The sequence below is a fragment of the Microcaecilia unicolor genome, chromosome 8 (genome assembly GCF_901765095.1).
Source record: "Microcaecilia unicolor chromosome 8, aMicUni1.1, whole genome shotgun sequence".
NCBI lineage: Eukaryota > Metazoa > Chordata > Amphibia > Gymnophiona > Siphonopidae > Microcaecilia > Microcaecilia unicolor.
The window spans coordinates 32,286,735-32,306,908 of NC_044038.1; positions in this window are offsets into that span (position 1 = coordinate 32,286,735).

Here is a 20,174-nt window from a genome sequence, read left to right on the forward strand (position 1 = left end):
AGTATACGTTTGTAGCTAGAATTTAGGGCAATTTTCCTGGACCCTGTTTTTTCACGAATAAGGCCCCAAAAAGTGCCCTAAATGACCAGATTACCACCAGAGGGAATCGGGGATGACCTCCCCTGACTCCCCCAGTGGTCACTAACCCCCTCCCACCACAAATAAATGATGTTTCACAACTTTTTATTTTCACCCTCAAATGTCATACCCACCTCCCTGGCAGCAGTATGCAGGTCCCTGGAGCAGTTGTTAGGGGGTGCAGTGGACTTCAGGCAGGTGGACCCAGGCCCATCCCCCCCCTCTACCTGTTACAATTGTGCTGCTTAATGCTTAGTCGTCCAACCCCCCAAACCCACTATACCCACATGTAGGTGCCCCCCTTCACCCCTTAGGGCTATAGTAATGGTGTAGACTTGTGGGCAGTGGGTTTTGAGGGGGATTTGGGGGGCTCAACACACAAGGGAAGGGTGCTATGCACCTGGGAGCTCTTTTACCTTGTTTTTGGTTTTTCTAAAAGTGCCCCCTAGGGTGCCCGGTTGGTGTCCTGGCATGTGAGGGGGATCAGTGCACTGCGACTCCTGGCCCCTCCCACGAACAAATGCCTTGGATTTATTCGTTTTTGAGCTGGGCGCTTTCATTTTCCATTATCACTGAAAAACAAAAACGCCCAGCTCACAAATTGTCGAATAAAACATGGACGTCTATTGTTTTCGAAAATACGGTTCGGTCCACCCCTTCACGGACCCATTCTCGGAGATAAACGCCCATGGAGATAGACGTTTTCGTTCAATTATGCCCCTCTAAGTCATTCTCTCTCTCTCTCTCTCTCTCTCTCTCTCTCTGAGAAATTCACACACTCAACCTTCTCTGTAAGAGATGTAATCTCTATGAAACACCCATGAACTCACTCTCTCTGTCTCTAAGAAACACACACACACTCTTTCTTTGTCTATTCATCAGTAAAGCTCAAGGAGAGTCACTTAAAGTATGTTAATATATGGCCTAGCTTTAAGGCTACCACTGGAATAGTGATGGGTAAAGCTATGCAGCCTAGAAAAGTACTAGAAAAGTACTGACTAGGCCAAAGAACAAGCAAGTGATTTAATATTTGAGAATCTGCAAAAAGCAGGTCTGAATAATGGTACAATTTTTAATTCAAATATAGCACCTGTAATGAAAGATCAGATGAATAAAATGGAGCTTATTAGTTTTGGTATACAATGATACAGAGGTAATACAGAGTTCATGAGAAAGGTATGAAAAGTATTGCAGCCGGAAGATGTGAAACTGTTATCTCAACGCTTCCCAAAACATGTTGATAATTAGCAGTAGCTGAGAACGGAAGGAGGTGGGCACATCAGATAGCAGATCGCATGGGAAAGTATGATCTCAGAAATTGCGAAATATTAGGAGCTAGGTATCTCACCATTCACTTCTATGGAGAGGATAGAGTATAAAAGATGGGAGATTTTGGCTTAGTTTGAGAGTCTTCTCCAAAGCTTCTGTCAGACGGCGAAGCTCTGTCCGGTTGTACCCAGAATCTGTCTGCTGAATGTACCTGATTAAAGTCTGATGTACAAATAAAATCCTTATTCGAAATGATGATTTGTGGGCTTAACTTAATGATGAAAGGCTGTAAGTATAAATGCTTCTGCTGTATCAGGCTATCACTCGCTGCATTATATAAGTTGTAACCTAAATCCAGTTTGTCATAAGGCTGGTATCTGTTCCTTGCCAGTGCTGAGAGGCGGACTAATGCGGGTCTCTTAGATCTAACGTCTCTTTCAGTGGCAACTCCTCTTAGAACTTCACAACCCCCTGATTGCCCCAGTTCTAGGGCTATTCAGAGATGGAGTCAGATTAAGGTCATTTAAGCCTTCTTGGGGGGGGCTCGGGACCCCTGGAATTCAAAACAAGTAGCAGGTACTAAACTAGGGGTTCATTGCTTCTCTCATGTCCAACTTTATGTGGAAGGGCATTTTCGATATGACGTCTAAGTCCGATTTTGGACATTTTTCTCAAAACATTCAGTATCCAAATAGCAAATATGGCCATTTTCAAAACAGCAAAATGTCCACCTTTGTTTCTTTTATCAAAAATGGCCACTTGCTAGATGCTTTTGTGCTCTATTTGTTTATCTTTTTGGTCCACTTTCGAAAACAAAGCGTTCAAGTGAAAAAAGCACAAAATCAAGCCACTGGGATGTAGGAGAAGCCAGCATTCTTAGTAGACTAGCCACACAGACATCCAGCAGAGCAGTGGGGCACCCTACAGTAAGTGGCACTGCAGTGGACGTCACCTAAAAGCTCTCAGGACACATCTCACCATTGCTCCCTTATATTATACAGAGGGGCATAATCGAACGGGACGCCCAAGTTGTCATGAGGGTGTCATCGCAGGACAGCCCTGTAAAGGGGCGGGGCAACCCATATTATCGAAACAAGATGGGCGTCCATCTTTCATTTCGATAATATGGTCAGGACGCCCAAATCTCAACATTTAGATCGACCTTAGAGATGGTCGTCCCCAGTTTTCGGCGATAATGGAAACCGAGGATGCCCATCTCAAAAACGACCAAATCCAAGTCATTTGGTAATGGGAGGAGCCAGCATTCATAGTGAACCTGTCCCCCTGATATGCCAGGACACCAACCGGGCACCCTAGGGGGCACTGCAGTGGACTAACTGATGCACTAACTGAATGGAAAAAGGCATGCAGTGGTCACTAATCACCTCCCACCCTGAAAAAAACAACTTTAAAAACTTTCGTCTTTTTTTTTTTTAGAGTATGGGTGAAAGACCTCCTTCACTATGCCTCCGTCCCTGCGACGGCAGTTGAGGATGTCCTTCGCTATTTATTTATTTAGATTTTACTCACACCTTTTTCAGTAGTAGCTCAAGGTGAGTTACATTCAGGTACACTGGATATTTCTATGGCTCTGTCCCTCCTGTGACGGCAGTTGAAGACGTCCAAAATGTGGATGTTTATGAGAAGGATGTCCATGCCTGCATGTTTCTGTGAGATGGCCAAATTTCAAGGGAATGGAGTGGCTTGGAGGAGTGGCCTAGTGGTTAGAGCACTGGTCTTGCAATCCAGAGGTGGCCAGTTCAAATCCCACTATTGCTACTTGTGATCCAAAATCCAAATAAGTAAAGGGGATGTCAGAGGTATAGTAAGCATGGACATCCTTCTCAGAAAAACATCCAGGCATGGGTGTCCTTCTCACAATCATCCACATTTTGGCCGCAACTGCCGTTGCTGAAAAAGGTGTGAGCAAAATCTAAATAAATAAATAGCGAAGGACCCGTTGCAGGGACGGAGGCATAGCAAAGGAGGTCCTTCACCCATACTCTAAAAAAAAAAAGACAAGTTTTTAAAGTTGTTTTTTTCAGGGTGGGAGGTGGTTAGTGACCACTGGGGGAGTCAGGGGAGGTCATCCCCAATTCCCTCCGGTGGTCATCTGGTCATTTAGGGCACATTTTTGTGGCTTGGTCGTAAAACAAAAAAGGACCAATTAAAGTCGGCCAAGTGTTCGTCAGGGTCACCCTTCTTTTTTCCATTATTGCTTGAGGATGCCCATCTGTTAGGCACGCCCCAGTCCCGCCTTCGCTATGCCTCTGACACGCCCCCGGGAAATATGGTCATCCCCACGACGGGAAGCAGTTGGGGACGCCCAAAATCGGCTTTCAGTTATGCCAATTTGGGCGACCTTGAGAGAAGGACGCCCATCTCCCGATTTGTGTCGAAAGATGGGCGCCCTTCTCTTTCGAAAATAAGCCTGATAGTGAGCCCTCCAAAGCACACCAATTTTTATATCCTAAACATCATAATTATTGCAGAACAGTGGTATACAACTCTTTTGTATTTAAGCTAATAAGCAGGTGTCAATGCTGATCAGAAAGCAATGCCAATGTGAAACCAGAAAAGAATATTGAAATTTCACTTGCTTGTACAAGACATAAAGGATTGTTAACCCTTAGAAAATCTGGAAATATAACTTCACTAAGCTGAAAATAGTTAAACTTTCAGGGGGCATGTTGATAGCTGGAGTTACACTAATGAGTAATACGACTGCATGGCACTATTGCTCTGATGATTAATTTAGGTATACAATATCATCAAAGCACCAGTACTTTCATTATTTTTAGCATGAAAGAACATCAATATGCAATTTTTCTGATGTATTACTCAACAATATGAGGTTGGCCAACAGCAACACATCAGTTAGGCCTCAAAAGTCATAGAAATGCAAATTTTATTGAGCTTTTATCACCGGTGTATTGTAACATGAATTAGCAACAGAAGTGAATAACACATACTGGGCAAGCAAAGAACGATTTCCAGATCTGTCAGTGGAGGCTACGACCTTACACCCTTCTTAAATATATCAAAGACAGCTAACTGTTCAACTTGTCATTTACAAAGATCCTTAACAAATGAACAACTAGGTTGAGTTGCTCAGAATTCATTTTCTATTAAAAGACAGTTTGATTGGGTCCGGCTTATCCATTCATCAGACTAGGCAGTTGCCTAGGGCAGTGGCTTCTCAGGATACCAAAAAAGCAGCTGCATTCAAAGGAAAATAACAGGTTGAAGGAGAGATTTCAAATAATTTACAAAATGTCACAGCTATTTTGGAGAAATCTATAGATGATGCAAATGAAAGAGGGACACTGTTGGTGTCCTTTGTTTTTCAGCAAGACCTGAATGCAATTATGAGATTATATTTTAAATCAACTAATCATATTTTTGCAGGTCAAAAGATCTGGCTATACCCCGATGTGACAAAATCAACTCAAGAAAAAAGAAAAATGTTTCTATCTATGAGGTCAAAAGTTGTTGATAAAGGGGGAACTTTCCTCTTGGCTTACCCATGTAAATGTCTCATAAGGCTTAATCAGACAAAATATGTTTTTTATGTTCCTGATCAGCTTAAATCCTTTCTGGAAGTAGAACAGCGTCAGAGTTAAAAGAAATGAAGAGAAATACGACTCCAAATTTGGATAAATTATTTGATAATATGATTTTTGTTAAACTTCACTAATTCCTATCCCCCCTTTCTTTTTCTTTTGCCTTATTTGGGCTTTGAGGTCTAAGTAAGCCAGACTGTATTGGATTGTAAGTTTGAAATGACTGATGTCTGTATGACTATTATGGCTGTGTTTAACTTGACAGTTTATTATACCTGTTAAAGTTTGCAAATAATAATAAAAAAAATTATTAAATATAAAAAAATAACAGATCCTACACTCACACAAACCAAAGAACCATCAGCACATCTTTCAACTTGCAGGAATGGTAGACAATTTCCAAATAGCCTTTGGAAACTGCCCTTGTGATGGGGGTGATTTCATAAAGCTTTTCCCCACATATGAAGCATATTTTCCACAAGAAATGAATTTTATTTATTTTATTTATTGCATTTGTATCCCACATTTTCCCACCTATTTTCAGGCTCAATGTGGCTTGCATAGTACCGTGGTGGCGATCGCCAGTTCCGGTATAACAGATACAAAGTGATAAAGTAGAAGGTTCATGTGTGATAGACACATTAGGGAATAGGGAGGAAGGGTTCAATTTTGTCCAGGTCGGGTAGTAGTTTCCTTGTGTTGCAGGATTGAGGCATTTGGGTTGGGTCATTGGGGTATGCCTGTCGTTTCTTTCTCTATAATATTAACAAAATTCGCCCTTTCCTCTCCGAGGACGCTACCAAAACCCTTACCCACACCCTTATCACCTCTCGCCTAGACTACTGCAATTTGCTTCTCGCTGGTCTCCCGCTCAGCCATATATCTCCTCTTCAATCTGTCCAAAACTCTGCTGCACATCTTATATTCCGCCAGAGTCGCTATACTCACGTTAGCCTTCTCCTCAAGTCGCTTCACTGGCTCCCTATCCGCTTCCGCATACGGTTCAAACTTCTCCTTTTGACCTACAAGTGCATCCACTCTGCAGCTCCTCAGTACCTTTCCGCTCTCATCTCTCCCTACACTCCTCCCCATGAACTACGTTCGCTGGGTAAATGTCTCCTGTTGTCCCCCTTCTCCCCCACTGCTAACTCCCGGCTCCGTTCCTTCTATCTCGCTGCTCCCTATGCCTGGAATAGACTCCCTGAGCCAGTACGTCAGGCTCAGTCTCTGACTGTCTTCAAGTCTACACTTAAAGCCCACCTCTTTGCTACTGCTTTCGACTCCTAACCATGACTCTCTTACTCAACACCCTCACTTATCACCCCTACCACTGCAATTTCCCCACCCCTAGCTGTCTGTTCGTCTGTCCAATTTAGATTGTAAGCTCTGTTGAGCAGGGACTGTCTTTTCATGTTAATTTGTACAGCGCTGCGTATGTCTAGTAGCGCTATAAAAATGTTTAATAGTAGTAGTAGTTTTTAGTGATTTCCGAAATTTTCATGACGTTTGGTAGTGCGTTCCATAATTGCGTGCTTATAAAGGAGAAGCCGGATGCATAGGTTGATTTATATTTGAGTCTTTTGCAGCTTGGGTGATGGAGGTTTAAGTATGTACGTATTGATCTTGTAGTGTTTCTGGCTGGTAGGTCGATGAGGTCTATCTTGTATCCCGGGACCTCGCCAGTGTTTCCCAAGACTGGTCCTGAAGTACCCTTTGCCAGTCAGGTTTTCAGGATATCTACAATGAATATGCATGAAAGAGATTTGCATATAATGGAGGCAGCGTACGCAAGTCAATTTCATGCATATTCATTGTGGATATCCTGAAAACCTAACTGGCATCCAGTCCTGGTACTCCAGGACTGGACTTGAGAAACACTGCTCAAAGTGAGCAGGGGTCCTCCACCTACAGTCCTGCCAGTGGGGGGTGCTGTTTCACTATTACATTTTCAACAGTGAGGGACAGGCAAACTCTGAAAGACTTCATGGAAACTGCCTGTCCATAGCAATTGAAAACATAATATTGAAGCACCATCCCCCAGTGGCAGCAATACAGTTGGATAACTTCCTGCTCAGCTTCAAGGGAACAATGGTTCTGAGAGTGGAATTGGGCAGAAGCTGGGAGGTATGTGGGTACCAGTGATGTTCAGTCAGTGGCATAGGAAGGGGGGGCAGTGGGGCGGTCCGCCCCTGGTGCATGCCGCTGGGGGGGTGTCGGCTTCGCTGGTTCCCTGCTCCCTCTGTCCCAGAACAGGTTACTTCCTGTTCCGGAGCAGAGAGAGCAGGGAACCAGCGGAGCCGACGCAGCTCCCAGCGACGTGCACTCGGGGCGGATCGCCCCTTGCCGCTTCCCTATGCAAGTACGAATGCGCTCCGGGGGGGGTGCGCTCCGGAGGGTGCTCGCCGAGGGAGGGTGCGCAGCGGCGACCCGCCCCGGGTGTCAACCGCCCTCGCTACAACACTGTGTTCAGTGCTCATGCTCACATACAGTGGTGGAAATAAGTATTTGATCCCTTGCTGATTTTGTAAGTTTGCCCACTGACAAAGACATGAGCAGCCCATAATTGAAGGGTAGGTTATTGGTAACAGTGAGAGATAGCACATCACAAATTAAATCCGGAAAATCACATTGTGGAAAGTATATGAATTTATTTGCATTCTGCAGAGGGAAATAAGTATTTAATCCCTCTGGCAAACAAGACCTAATACTTGGTGGCAAAACCCTTGTTGGCAAGCACAGCGGTCAGACGTCTTCTGTAGTTGATGATGAGGTTTGCACACATGTCAGGAGGAATTTTGGTCCACTCCTCTTTGCAGATCATCTCTAAATCATTAAGAGTTCTGGGCTGTCGCTTGGCAACTCGCAGCTTCAGCTCCCTCCATAAGTTTTCAATGGGATTAAGGTCTGGTGACTGGCTAGGCCACTCCATGACCCTAATGTGCTTCTTCCTGAGCCACTCCTTTGTTGCCTTGGCTGTATGTTTTGGGTCATTGTCGTGCTGGAAGACCCAGCCACGACCCATTTTTAAGGCCCTGGCGGAGGGAAGGAGGTTGTCACTCAGAATTGTACGGTACATGGCCCCATCCATTCTCCCATTGATGCGGTGAAGTAGTCCTGTGCCCTTAGCAGAGAAACACCCCCAAAACATAACATTTCCACCTCCATGCTTGACAGTGGGGACGGTGTTCTTTGGGTCATAGGCAGCATTTCTCTTCCTCCAAACACGGCGAGTTGAGTTCATGCCAAAGAGCTCAATTTTGTCTCATCTGACCACAGCACCTTCTCCCAATCACTCTCGGCATCATCCAGGTGTTCACTGGCAAACTTCAGACGGGCCGTCACATGTGCCTTCCGGAGCAGGGGGACCTTGCGGGCACTGCAGGATTGCAATCCGTTATGTCGTAATGTGTTACCAATGGTTTTCGTGGTGACAGTGGTCCCAGCTGCCTTGAGATCATTGACAAGTTCCTCCCTTGTAGTTGTAGGCTGATTTCTAACCTTCCTCATGATCAAGGATACCCCACGAGGTGAGATTTTGCGTGGAGCCCCAGATCTTTGTCGATTGACAGTCATTTTGTACTTCTTCCATTTTCTTACTATGGCACCAACAGTTGTCTCCTTCTCGCCCAGCGTCTTACTGATGGTTTTGTAGCCCATTCCAGCCTTGTGCAGGTGTATGATCTTGTCCCTGACATCCTTAGACAGCTCCTTGCTCTTGGCCATTTTGTAGAGGTTAGAGTCTGACTGATTCACTGAGTCTGTGGACAGGTGTCTTTCATACAGGTGACCATTGCCGACAGCTGTCTGTCATGCAGGTAACGAGTTGATTTGGAGCATCTACCTGGTCTGTAGGGGCCAGATCTCTTACTGGTTGGTGGGGGATCAAATACTTATTTCCCTCTGCAGAATGCAAATAAATTCATATACTTTCCACAATGTGATTTTCCGGATTTAATTTGTGATGTGCTATCTCTCACTGTTACCAATAACCTACCCTTCAATTATGGGCTGCTCATGTCTTTGTCAGTGGGCAAACTTACAAAATCAGCAAGGGATCAAATACTTATTTCCACCACTGTAGCTAAGTTACCAGAAAGGATTACACAAAAAAACTGTCCTAATTTTGTTATTTAGCTATGTGCTAACAACCATATATTCCAGGTACCACCCTGATTCCTTTTCTGGTCTCCCCTCCCCCCCCCCCCCTCCCTCATTATGAGCTTATGCCCTGTTTGTGAGCTGGACTCCCTCATGTGCCTCTCCTCTCCAGAAGGGCCCCTACCCTCCACCTACCTGTAGGCCCTCCAGGCCTACCTTTGTATCCCTGGTGGTATAAAGGGTAGGAGTGAACCACAATCACTCTTGGCCATGCTGACTCTGGTTGTAGAATGGCTGCTCTAGCAGTTGTCTCACAGTAGAATCAGCTATGGCCCTACATATTGAAGATACTCCTGTCAATATAAGTGGTAAGATTTGATGCTTATTTAGATGGCCAACTCATATTTAGTTATATCTTTAATCAAGTGGCCTAGTGGTTAGGGTGGTGGACTTTGGTCCTGAGGAACTGAGTTTGATTCCCGGCACCAGCAGCTCCTTGTGACTCTGGGCAAGTCACTTAACCCTCCATAGCCTGCCATGAGTGGGAAAGTGCGGGGTACAAAAACTCATTTTTTATATTGAGGCTTATTATGTAGATCTGTATGCCAATTTTTTTGGTTGCAATGATTTATGAACACTTATTTTTTTTCTCTACTAATCAGTAAGCTGGATTTCTGCAATGAGATACTGCAAGGTAGCGATTTATCCATTATATACCATTTACAATTGATCCAGAAATTAGCCATTAAATAGTTTTTTCATGCAAAAAGGCTGAATCATGTGACTCCTTTGTTAAAAAGAACACTAGCTTTCTATAATTTGTAGCCTTGCTTTTCTTAGGGAAGCCAACGTGGAAATCAGGGCCACAAGTCCCTGCATGCAATGGGGTAAGCCTAGGACTGGATCAACCCTGTCGGGCAAATCTAGATCTAGTTGGCAACCCCAGGCGTTCCTGGTTCCTGATCCTGGAGGTCCTGGTCTGGTCTGATGGTGAGGAGGCTAGCCCATGCAAGAGAGTGTGAAGGAAGAGGAGATGAGTTTTTAATTTAAAGTGGGCACAATTTTTGATATTTTTGGACATTTGTTTTTAATAGCTGAGTGCTCAAGCTAGTTCTCTGGTAATACTTACCTGGTACCTGAGTACAATCCGTTCAGATTCCACCACTAGAAGTGGTTCAGTTGAAAGAAAACAGAGAGACAAACACAAAGAGAATTTACGCAATGTGCCATATTCCTACGTTTGGAAAAATAAAGTTAGAAAACTAATTTTATCATGCACTTATCTGACGTTTTGCTTGTTAGAAGATCTAGAGCCAAGTTGACATGCAGGGAACAGCTTGAAGCCAAGTGATGCTGTAACCAGAACCGTATCATTAACACTTTACACATTATCAGTTGACACAAGCTCTTTAAGAAAAGTTACACAACTGTGGATTTGCAAGAAATGTTGCTGCACTATAAATTGAGCTATTTTACTGGTTTTAACTTTTTAACTGCTCAATAAAACATTTGTTATTCTGGAAGAAATTTATCCGTTCCTGCCTAACATTTGCAAAAGTTAACCCACCACTGATTTCAACGCTGGTTATTGAAACGGCTGTGATGTTTTAGGTTAATGTGCATCTTGGTTCCGGGGAAACCAACCTTCAATACCAATCCTCCATCTGCTGTGACCAGTAGCAACTTTGGCTATTGCCACTGAACTGAGACAGGCAGCACAAAAGCCACATGGGGGTGTTACACTCGGAGCGTGCTAACGCAGGACTTTCCCATGTGCCAAGCCCCATTTCTAGTGCACCCGGGAAATATGGAGATTTCCAGTATTTCTCTTCCAGGTTGGACACTAATGTGAGACCAAAACCACAGGAAGTGGAAAGAACACGGATAACCCACGAAGAGTCACAGGAAAAGGCAAGGAGTGGGAACAGAATCATGTCAGAGACGCTAGATGTAAATCAAAAGCTTTATTGGAGGATGACTCAACAGGGTACCATGTTTCGGTGCCTTCCTCAGGAGTCTTGTTATCTGTGTATGAAGATGTAGATCCTGGGTGTGTAGATTCTAGAACAGAGTGATCTTTAGAAAGACCATAGTGATGCAGAGTTTGTGCCGCTTCTAAATGTCGCTAAAAAGCTTTTGGTTTACATCTAACGTCTCTGGTCTGTTTTGAAGAGCCTGACTCTGTTCCCACTCTTTGCCTTCTCCTGGACATCAATGTGAACAGTAGCATAGGTACCCTGAAAATAAAATTGACGAGGAGTACTTGCCTCTTCCTGTTTATGAGGTGCTAAGGGCTCCCGCATTATGGACTCACCAACCAGATAGTGTGCGGTAATCAGAATGCACTAGCTGAATAGCACGTCCGCACCCAATCGCTGACACGATCCCTCCAGAAAATACATAGTAACATAGTAAATGACGGCAGAAAAAGACCTGCACGCTCCATCTAGTCTGTCCAACAATTTAAACTCATATGTGCTACTTTATGTGTATACCTGACCTTGATTTGTTTCTGCCATTTTCAGGGCACAGACCGTAGGAGTCTGCCCAGAACAAGGCCCACCTCCCAACCACCAGCCCCGCCTCCCCCACCGGCTCTGCCACCCAATCTCGGCTAAGCTTCTGAGGATCCATTCCTTCCGAACAAGATTCCTTTATGTTTATCCCACGCATGTTTGAATTCCGTTACCGTTTTCATCTCCACCACCTCCCGCGGGAGAGCATTCCACACATCCACCACTCTCTCCGTGAAAAAATACTTCCTGACATTTTTTTTGAGTCTGCCCCCCTTCAATCTCATTTCATGTCCTCTAGTTCTACCGCCTTCCCATCTCCGGAAAAGGTTAGTTTGCGGATTTATACCTTTCAGATATCATATCACCCCTGTTTCTCCTCTCCTCCAGGGTATACATGTTCAGGTGCGCAAGTCTCTCCTCATACGTCTTGTAACACAAAAAATACAAAATAATAAATAAATACATAATAATAAATGCTGCACACTTAGCATGCACTGTTTACTTGCTGCAAAATGCTTTAACACACGTTGCAATAAGTGTTTTTGCATGCAGTAAGCACATGTTAGGGCTTAACACCCTTTAGTAGATATACCTCTTAGGGTTTTTTTCTAACAACATCAAAAGGTACTGATAGTTACACCCATCCTTGGGGCAAAAAAACCTACATCACCAAAAAAAAACATTATAAAAATCCCCAGGGGCACCTCTGTACCACTCCTCTGACACCCGCCCCCCCCCCCCCCCAGTTGAAGCCCTCTGCTCAGTGTGCAGTGGTGGCTAAGAAAGCAAATAGAATGTTAGGAATTATTAGGAAAGGAATGGAAAACAAAACTGAGAACGTTATAACGCCTTTGTATCACTCCATGGTATGACCGCACCTTGAATACTGTGTGCAGTTCTGGTCACCGCCTCTCAAAAAAGATACAGTGGAATTAGAAAAGGTACAGAGAAGGGTGACAAAAATGATAAAGGGGATGGGACAACTTCCCTATGAGGAAACGCTAAAGTGGCTAGGGCTGTTCAGCTTGGAGAAGAGACAGCTGAGGGGAGATATGATAGAGATTTATAAAATACTGAGTGGAGTGGAATGGGTAGACGTGAATCGCTTGTTTACTCTTTCAAAAATAATAGGATTAGAGGGCACGCAAAGAAGCTACTGAGTAGTAAATTTAAAATGAATCAAAGAAAATATTTCTTCAATCAATGTGTAATTAAATTCTGGAATTCGTTGCTAGAGAATGTGGTCAAAGCAGTTAGCTTAGCGGGGTTTAAAAAAGGTTTGGCTAATTTCCTTTTAAAAAAAGTGCATAAGCCATTATTAAGATGGACTTGGGAAAATCCACTGCATATTCTAGGATAAGTAGCATAAAATCTGTTTTGTTGTTCTGGGATCTTGCCAGGTACTTGTGACCTGGATTGGCCACTGTTGGAAACAGGATACTGGGCTTGATGGACCTTTGGTCTGTCCCAGCAAGGCAGTACTTATGTTCTTATGTTCCTAGTATCCTATCCCATCCATCTGCTGGAAATAAGGCAGGAGCGATGGCCAGTCATACCTGCTCCACCACTGCTATTTTTCAGGCTGTATTAAGCTCGTTATTTAAGAGTGCTGCACCAGGTTTATCTGCTTGAATAAATGCACTAGTTTTATACAGTCATTACCTTATACGGTGCTGATATATTACTAACCAGCCTGATGTGCTATTTTTTTACGTTCTGTGGCTATGGAAAAAGAGTTCTGTAAATCAGACCCTAAATGCCACAGTTTCACAGGTTTACTACTCACATTACTTTACATGAGGTAAATGCGTGAAGCTTTTTTTTTTCCTTGCTCAAAATGGGTTATTTTTAGTTGTTTAACCCGTTTTTTTTTTCCTTTCCCACATAGCCAAACATTGCTCATTTGCAGTAATTCCTTTTTCCTTTAGTCCAGCCAGCAGGGCTTAGCACTGAACAGTCCTGCTGTCAAACCTTTTGCTGCTCCTACTGTGGAGAGTTTTGCTGACAGCTGGTGGATGGAATTTGTACAGTGTTTTCTGGAGCATGAAAATCTTTGCATTTTTACAGCTGCTTTGTTTCAGTGCTCTCCAGCCCCTGCACAGTAATTGTGACTGTTTACTTCTCACCCATTCATGTTGATTCTGTTTGTGCCTCACCTCATTTATTCTGCTTCCTCCATTGGCACATTAAGGGTAGGCGAGGGGGAGGGGCAATGTTCCCACCCAACACTGCTCTTTTTTTTTTATATTTGCATTTATCAATACATACATGCGGAAACTCTTCAAAGCAAAGCACAAACATGGAAATATACAAAGAAGAAAAAAAATAACATCTAAACCACCAAACTATGTGCTACGTAGACCTCAAAATAGAGGAGCACCAAAGGGAAAAAAAACCCTCTTGAAGCAACAGGGGTTATTTGTAGCATTTGTACCTCACATTTTCCCACCTATTTGCAGGCTCAATGTGGCTTACATTGTACCGTGATGGCGATCGCCAATTCCGGTATTACAGATACAGAGTGGTATTGTGTTAAAGTTCATGAGTATTTAAAGAAATATACAGATGGGGGGAGGGGAAGTCCTTACAAAAATTCTCATCATTCCAAATCCTATCCTATATAATAAAAAGCACCTCCAACATTCTGAAGCTGACTCTGTGGCAGTGTAGGGTTCGTAAGTCTGTAGTTCAGCGTTTCATTGGCTCTCACTGTCCCCGCCCTCACGTTGAGGAAACGGAATGCTGCATAGTTGCCAAGCAAACAAACGCGACATCACAGGAACGAAGAACCAATCAGACAGAACGGAACTTGGAGGAGGGAAGTGGAGTGGATTGAATCTCTAACAAAGAATCATATACAGGGAGGTACGAACATCAGTGGAGGCAAGTGCACAGAACGGAAGGGAAGACAAACATTTAATCACTGTCACTCACACACATCACACACACACACTCAATCACTCTGTGTATCTCTCTCTTACACTGTCTGTAAAACACACTGTCACTCTCAGTCTCTCACATGGGCAACTGTATGTTGCATTCTCAGGAGTAAGGAGCTCTTCTGATGTGACTGTTGAACTGATTGAAGGTCCTGAACAAGGAAAGCTTTTACCACATTGTAACACAGTTTACACAAAAAATATTGTATATTAAGAGATCTTACACATGTAAACAACAATTATATTCAGAATACAACCGTGGAAACATTAATGGCAGGAACTCATTACATTGCTAGCACCCGTTTCATTGCGTTAAGAAACAGGCCTTTTATATTAGTAGCAAATAACCGCCAAAGGAAAAACATAGTTATATAGATATGCCTATTAAAACCAGGATTATTTTTAAATTATGTGGGGTTTTTTTGTCTTTCAAATACTATATGGCATGATACCGGATTACATGCAGCCCTTAATAACTATTCCACTACACAATATAATCTCTGGTTCTAGGGACTATCTTAGACTTCATCTTCCAGATTGCAAGAGAGTGCGCTATAATTCGGTTCACTCTCCTGACTTTAGATACCAAGGTGCTAAGTGGTGGAATTCACTGCCAATGGCAATCAAGGGTCAGCCTGATTAGTTGATATTTCACAAAAGACTGAAAACTTTCCTCTTTGAGAGGTTTCTACCCATTGATGGAGTGTTAGATTGTAGCTGGCCATCAATGGTTTATTATTTAGTTATTATTTGTATCTTATTTGTGCTACTTTGCTTATAATTGATATTTTGTTTATAGTATTGTATACCTTGTCTGTTTTATTTATTGAAAGCCACATTGAACCTGAATTGTATCCCACATTTTCCCACCAATTGGCAGGCTCAATGTGGCTTACATTTACCGTAATGGCGGTTGCCATTTCTGGGTAACAGAATTACAAGTAGTATTGTGTTAAGGTACATACATATATGGTAACAAACATGTAACATAACATAAATGGAACAGATCGTGGTGTATGTATAAATAAATATATAAATATATATATATATCTGATAGTTAATAAAACAACCACACATTTACATGAATACCAAAGTTGAAAAGTGCCACCTAGGGACAGGACCCATTGTCTATATGCCAAAAACGTCTTCCTTCTCTCTTGAGTTGTCTTAGTAAGATCACCTTTTGTCCCATATAGTTCTCATTTTCAAACTTAAAGAATAGTCTCAAAATATGATCGCGATCTTAAGGAAATACAAATGTAGCAATGAGGGAAGCACATTCAGAGCTTTCCAAATACCCTATGAGATCCAAACTATCTTGAGTTAAATTAACACCAACTGCAGAAGCATCCCTTCTAGACTGAGGTAATGTTTTTGAAGAAATGTAGTACGCTTTTACAAAGGGAGGCAATGCGTCTTTAGGAATACGCAATATTTCTTCCATATATTTTTAAAGAATATCTCCAGATGATAAAACCAGTTATTTTGGAAAGTTTAGAAAATGCAAATTAAGATATCTGAAAGAATTTTCCAGAATTTTCAAACACCTATCAGTAAGTGTTTTATTTTTTATAATGACTGTTTGAACTTCCTACAGGTCAGTAGCCTGGCTCTCTAATTTATCCAGCATCACAAACACTTTTCAAACTTTCTGTAGTGGTTTTGGTAATATCTTGATTAGACAAAACCACTGCAGTCAAGGTAGTAATTAGAATTATGCACTGCCACAATCGCTTCCCATAGCGACCCAAGAGTAACAGTCTGTGGTTTCTCCATTGGAGGTGCTACTACTATTGGCCATGAGCTTCCAATATCTGGGTTGAGATGGACCCACCACAACAGATGGCTCTGGTCAGAGGCCTTCTTTCCAGCTAAAAGTTCTTCTGATGGCGCTCCAACAATTGTCAAGGGGCTCCCCTTTGCAGTCGACGCACCATCCTGCGGTGATTCTGACTGCTGCTCCACCCAACAATGACACCATCCCAGGTGGATGAGGAATGACCTGCTGCTCCAGGCTCAGGGTAGTTTCGAGCATTCCAAGAGACATCGTTTCTAGCCCCTCAGCAGAACTTGTACACGGCAAAACAGGCATTGTGGAAGGAAGCTCCTGTATGGTTGTTTGCCAGTAGGGGAGCGCTACCTGGGATTCAGAGGGGAAATCCCAGTCTTCCTCTTATGCTTTTCCCCCTTTCCTGAGGAAAACTTCAGAGCTCTTACCACATCCTTCCATGAAGATGCCTTCTTGGTTCTCCCCAACACTGCTCTTTAATGCTTCTCTAACTAGGAGAAAGAGAAAATGACTCCCTCTGTGGTATGCTGGGGGGGGATAGGGCAGAAGCTGTCGTTCATTGGAATATGAGGTGCATGCCTGTGCACCCTGCCAGTCACAGACACATGGTGATTCAGGCCATCAGAAAATGAAGAACAACATGGTTGGAGAAGGCACGGATATGCTGGCAGAAAGAGCAAAATTACTTCCAGAGCTGCCAAGTCACTGTTGCTGACCACAATTTATGATTAGCAAGATTTGTTCAGACAGTTACCATGGAATGTAGAGAGTGTCACCATGCTGCAAATGAGCTGTGCCCTTACGTGCTACATTCTATAGTTTTCTTCGACCTTTCAAAGAAGATTGAAAAACATAAATATGAATAGGATGCACACTTCTGAATAAATGTTTCCTATTTTTATTTTTAAAAAAAAAAGAAGTAGACAAAGTCTGCTAAATCCCGAAGGAAAGAAATTGTGGAGACAGACATGGTCAAAGTAGAAGGAATCTTAAAAATCTTTATTAAAGTAGATTAAAATGCTGCCCAACACGGCCGTGTTTCACCCTGCATGGGCTTTTTCAGGGGCTTAACTTTTATTGTAAAATGCAACAAAACATGTCTTACCATTGTCAATATAGCACAGATGCCCCCAGATGTGGTAGAAATTAGAGTTCCACAGAAGGGCCTTTCTTTTGTTCCCACACCAAAATATAACATGATAATACGAGAATAGAACTACACAAATTCACAAGATAACTTAAAATAATAGATTATTTCGCAAAACAAACTGCAAGCAATGTTGACATTTCAATTGTCAAACAAAATAGTAGACGGCAACCAACAGGCACTGAATCCTCTCATACACACATTTGAACAGCTAGTCATAGAGGACATTGAAAAACTTGAGAAGCAAAAGAATAGAGCATATTATAACATCACAAAGGAAGAGAAAAGTGCAATTCACAGATTATAGAATAATACAATTATAGTGATCAAGCCACTTGATAAAAATGGTGCAATTGTCATTATGGATAAAGACAAATACATATCTGAGATAGAACGACAATTGAGTAACACCACTTTTTACAAAAAAACTCAAGCAGGAACCTACATTAGCTATCAAGAAAGAGATCACATCTGTAATTGAAATAAGTCACTCTGGGGGTTTTCTTACTAATAAAGTAGAGGAGTGTGGTAGCTGTGTTAGTCCACTCTTAAGGTTATCAATAGAAATCAAACAAAATAAAACATGGAAAAGAAAATAAGATGATACCTTTTTTATTGGACATAACTTAATACATTTCTTGATTAGCTTTCGAAGGTTGCCCTTCTTCCTCAGATCGGAAATAAGCAAATCTGCTCTCCTTCTCCTATGATGTGTACTTCTGATTGGACAGAAATGCACTCAGTAAAGGGATGGTAGGGCAACTGAATGATACAGACAGGAGTAACACAGATGCTGCAGTGGTCTTGTTCTACAAAAATGAAAGCCTGGCAGATGATCAAAGAAAGCAAGTGTGAGAAGGAATGATCACAGAAGGGAATGATGAGGAAAGAATTTGAGAGGATACGTTAAGAGAGAGCTGGAGGGGGGGTTGTGCAGTTGAGGGGGTGAAAGCATAGGGTGAGGGCAGAACATAAGAGGTGATAAAGATGACAGACGAAAAAGAGCTGATGAGGCAAGAAGAGAGTTAGCAGGGGATAGAGTATGATAGGGAACAAAGGGGAGCTTGGGGTGAGGGGATTGATAGGTAAAGGACAGACAGAGCTGACTCATCTTCTGTAAATCTCACTGCACACCACTGTGTCCTTCTGATGCATGTAAAGCATGAATACAGCAAGGACAGCTCAAAATGGAGCTTCAGAAGCCCGTGCTGACATCACACTGATACAAAGAAAGTAGGTTTTAAAGACAGTGAACTTCACCATAACAAAAGCGCATCCTTAAAAAAGAACGTAAGACCTTTGAAGTCAGAATGATTGAATATTTTAACACCCAACAGAAAGGACTTAACAAGGATCTGGGGTTCCTAGCCCATTATAAACCATAAAGCTGTATTTCTCTGTTGATCACCCTCCCCTCACCTATCCACACCCATCCTGTTAGAATATCAGTGATATGGTTTGATGTCCCCATGCATACCTCCTACCCACCCCCATCCTCCCACCCTGTCAAACTGTCATAGTAATGCTTGAATGTTTTCACTTATATACACTGTCAGCTAGCACATTTGCTTATTTCCGATCTGACGAAGAAGGGCAGCCTTCGAAAGCTAATCAAGAAATGTATTAAGTTATGTCCAATAAAAAAGGTATCATCTTATTTTCTTTTCCATGTTTTATTTTGTTTGATTTCTATTGATAACCTTACTAATAAAGAAATTGATTTCCTCACTGTTTAGAATCCAGTAAAACCAACTATATAAGTTCTTCCAAAAATAAGCAAGTTGCTGAAGTCACCCCCGGGCAGACCTATCAATTCTTCTATTGGCTCCTTATTGGAGCCACTATTAGTTTTCACTGATTACCTTTTAACACCATTTGTCCCAAAGATTCCATCTTATGAAGAGACTCTACTGAGGTCATTAATATCTTGAACACATTAAGATACTCAGAAAATATCATCTTGTCACCTTTGACGTAGATTTACTATATATGAACATTCCACAAAAGGAGGCAATAGAGATCACTGCGGAAACAGTTTCATGTGGAGGGGTATAATCGAATGGGGCATCCAAGTTTTCCTGAGGATATCCTTGCAGGACATCCCGGCGAAGGGGCGGGGAAACCCGTATTATCGAAACAAGATGGGCGGCCATCTTTCGTTTCGATAATATGGTCGGGGACGCCCAAATCTCAATATTTAGGTTGACCTTAGAGATGATCATCCCTAGAGATGGTCGTCCCTGGTTTTCGGCGATAATGGAAACCGAGGATGCCCATCTCAGAAACGACCAAATCCAAGCCATTTGGTCATGGGAGGAGCCAGCATTCATAGTGCACTGGACCCCTCAATGCCAGGACACCAGCCAGGCACCCTAGGGGCACTGCAGTGAACTTCACAAATTGCTCCCAGGTGCATAGCTCCCTTACCTTGGGTGCTGAGCCCCCAACCCCCCCCCCCCAAAACCCACTACCCACAACTGTACAACACTACCATAGCCCTAAGGGGTGAAGGGGGGTATCTACATGTGGGTTCAGTGGGTTTCTGGTGGGTTTTGAAGGGCTCACATTACCACCACTTGTAACAGCTAGGAGGGGATGGGCCTGGGTCCACCTGCCTGAAGTGCACTGCACCCACTGCTCCAGGGACCTGTATACTGCTGTCAGGGAGCTGGGTATGACATTTGAGGCTGGCAAAAAATATTTTTTAAGTTTCTTTTAGGTTGGGAGGGGGTTAGTGACCACTGGGGGAGTAAGGGGAGGTCATCCCCGATTCCC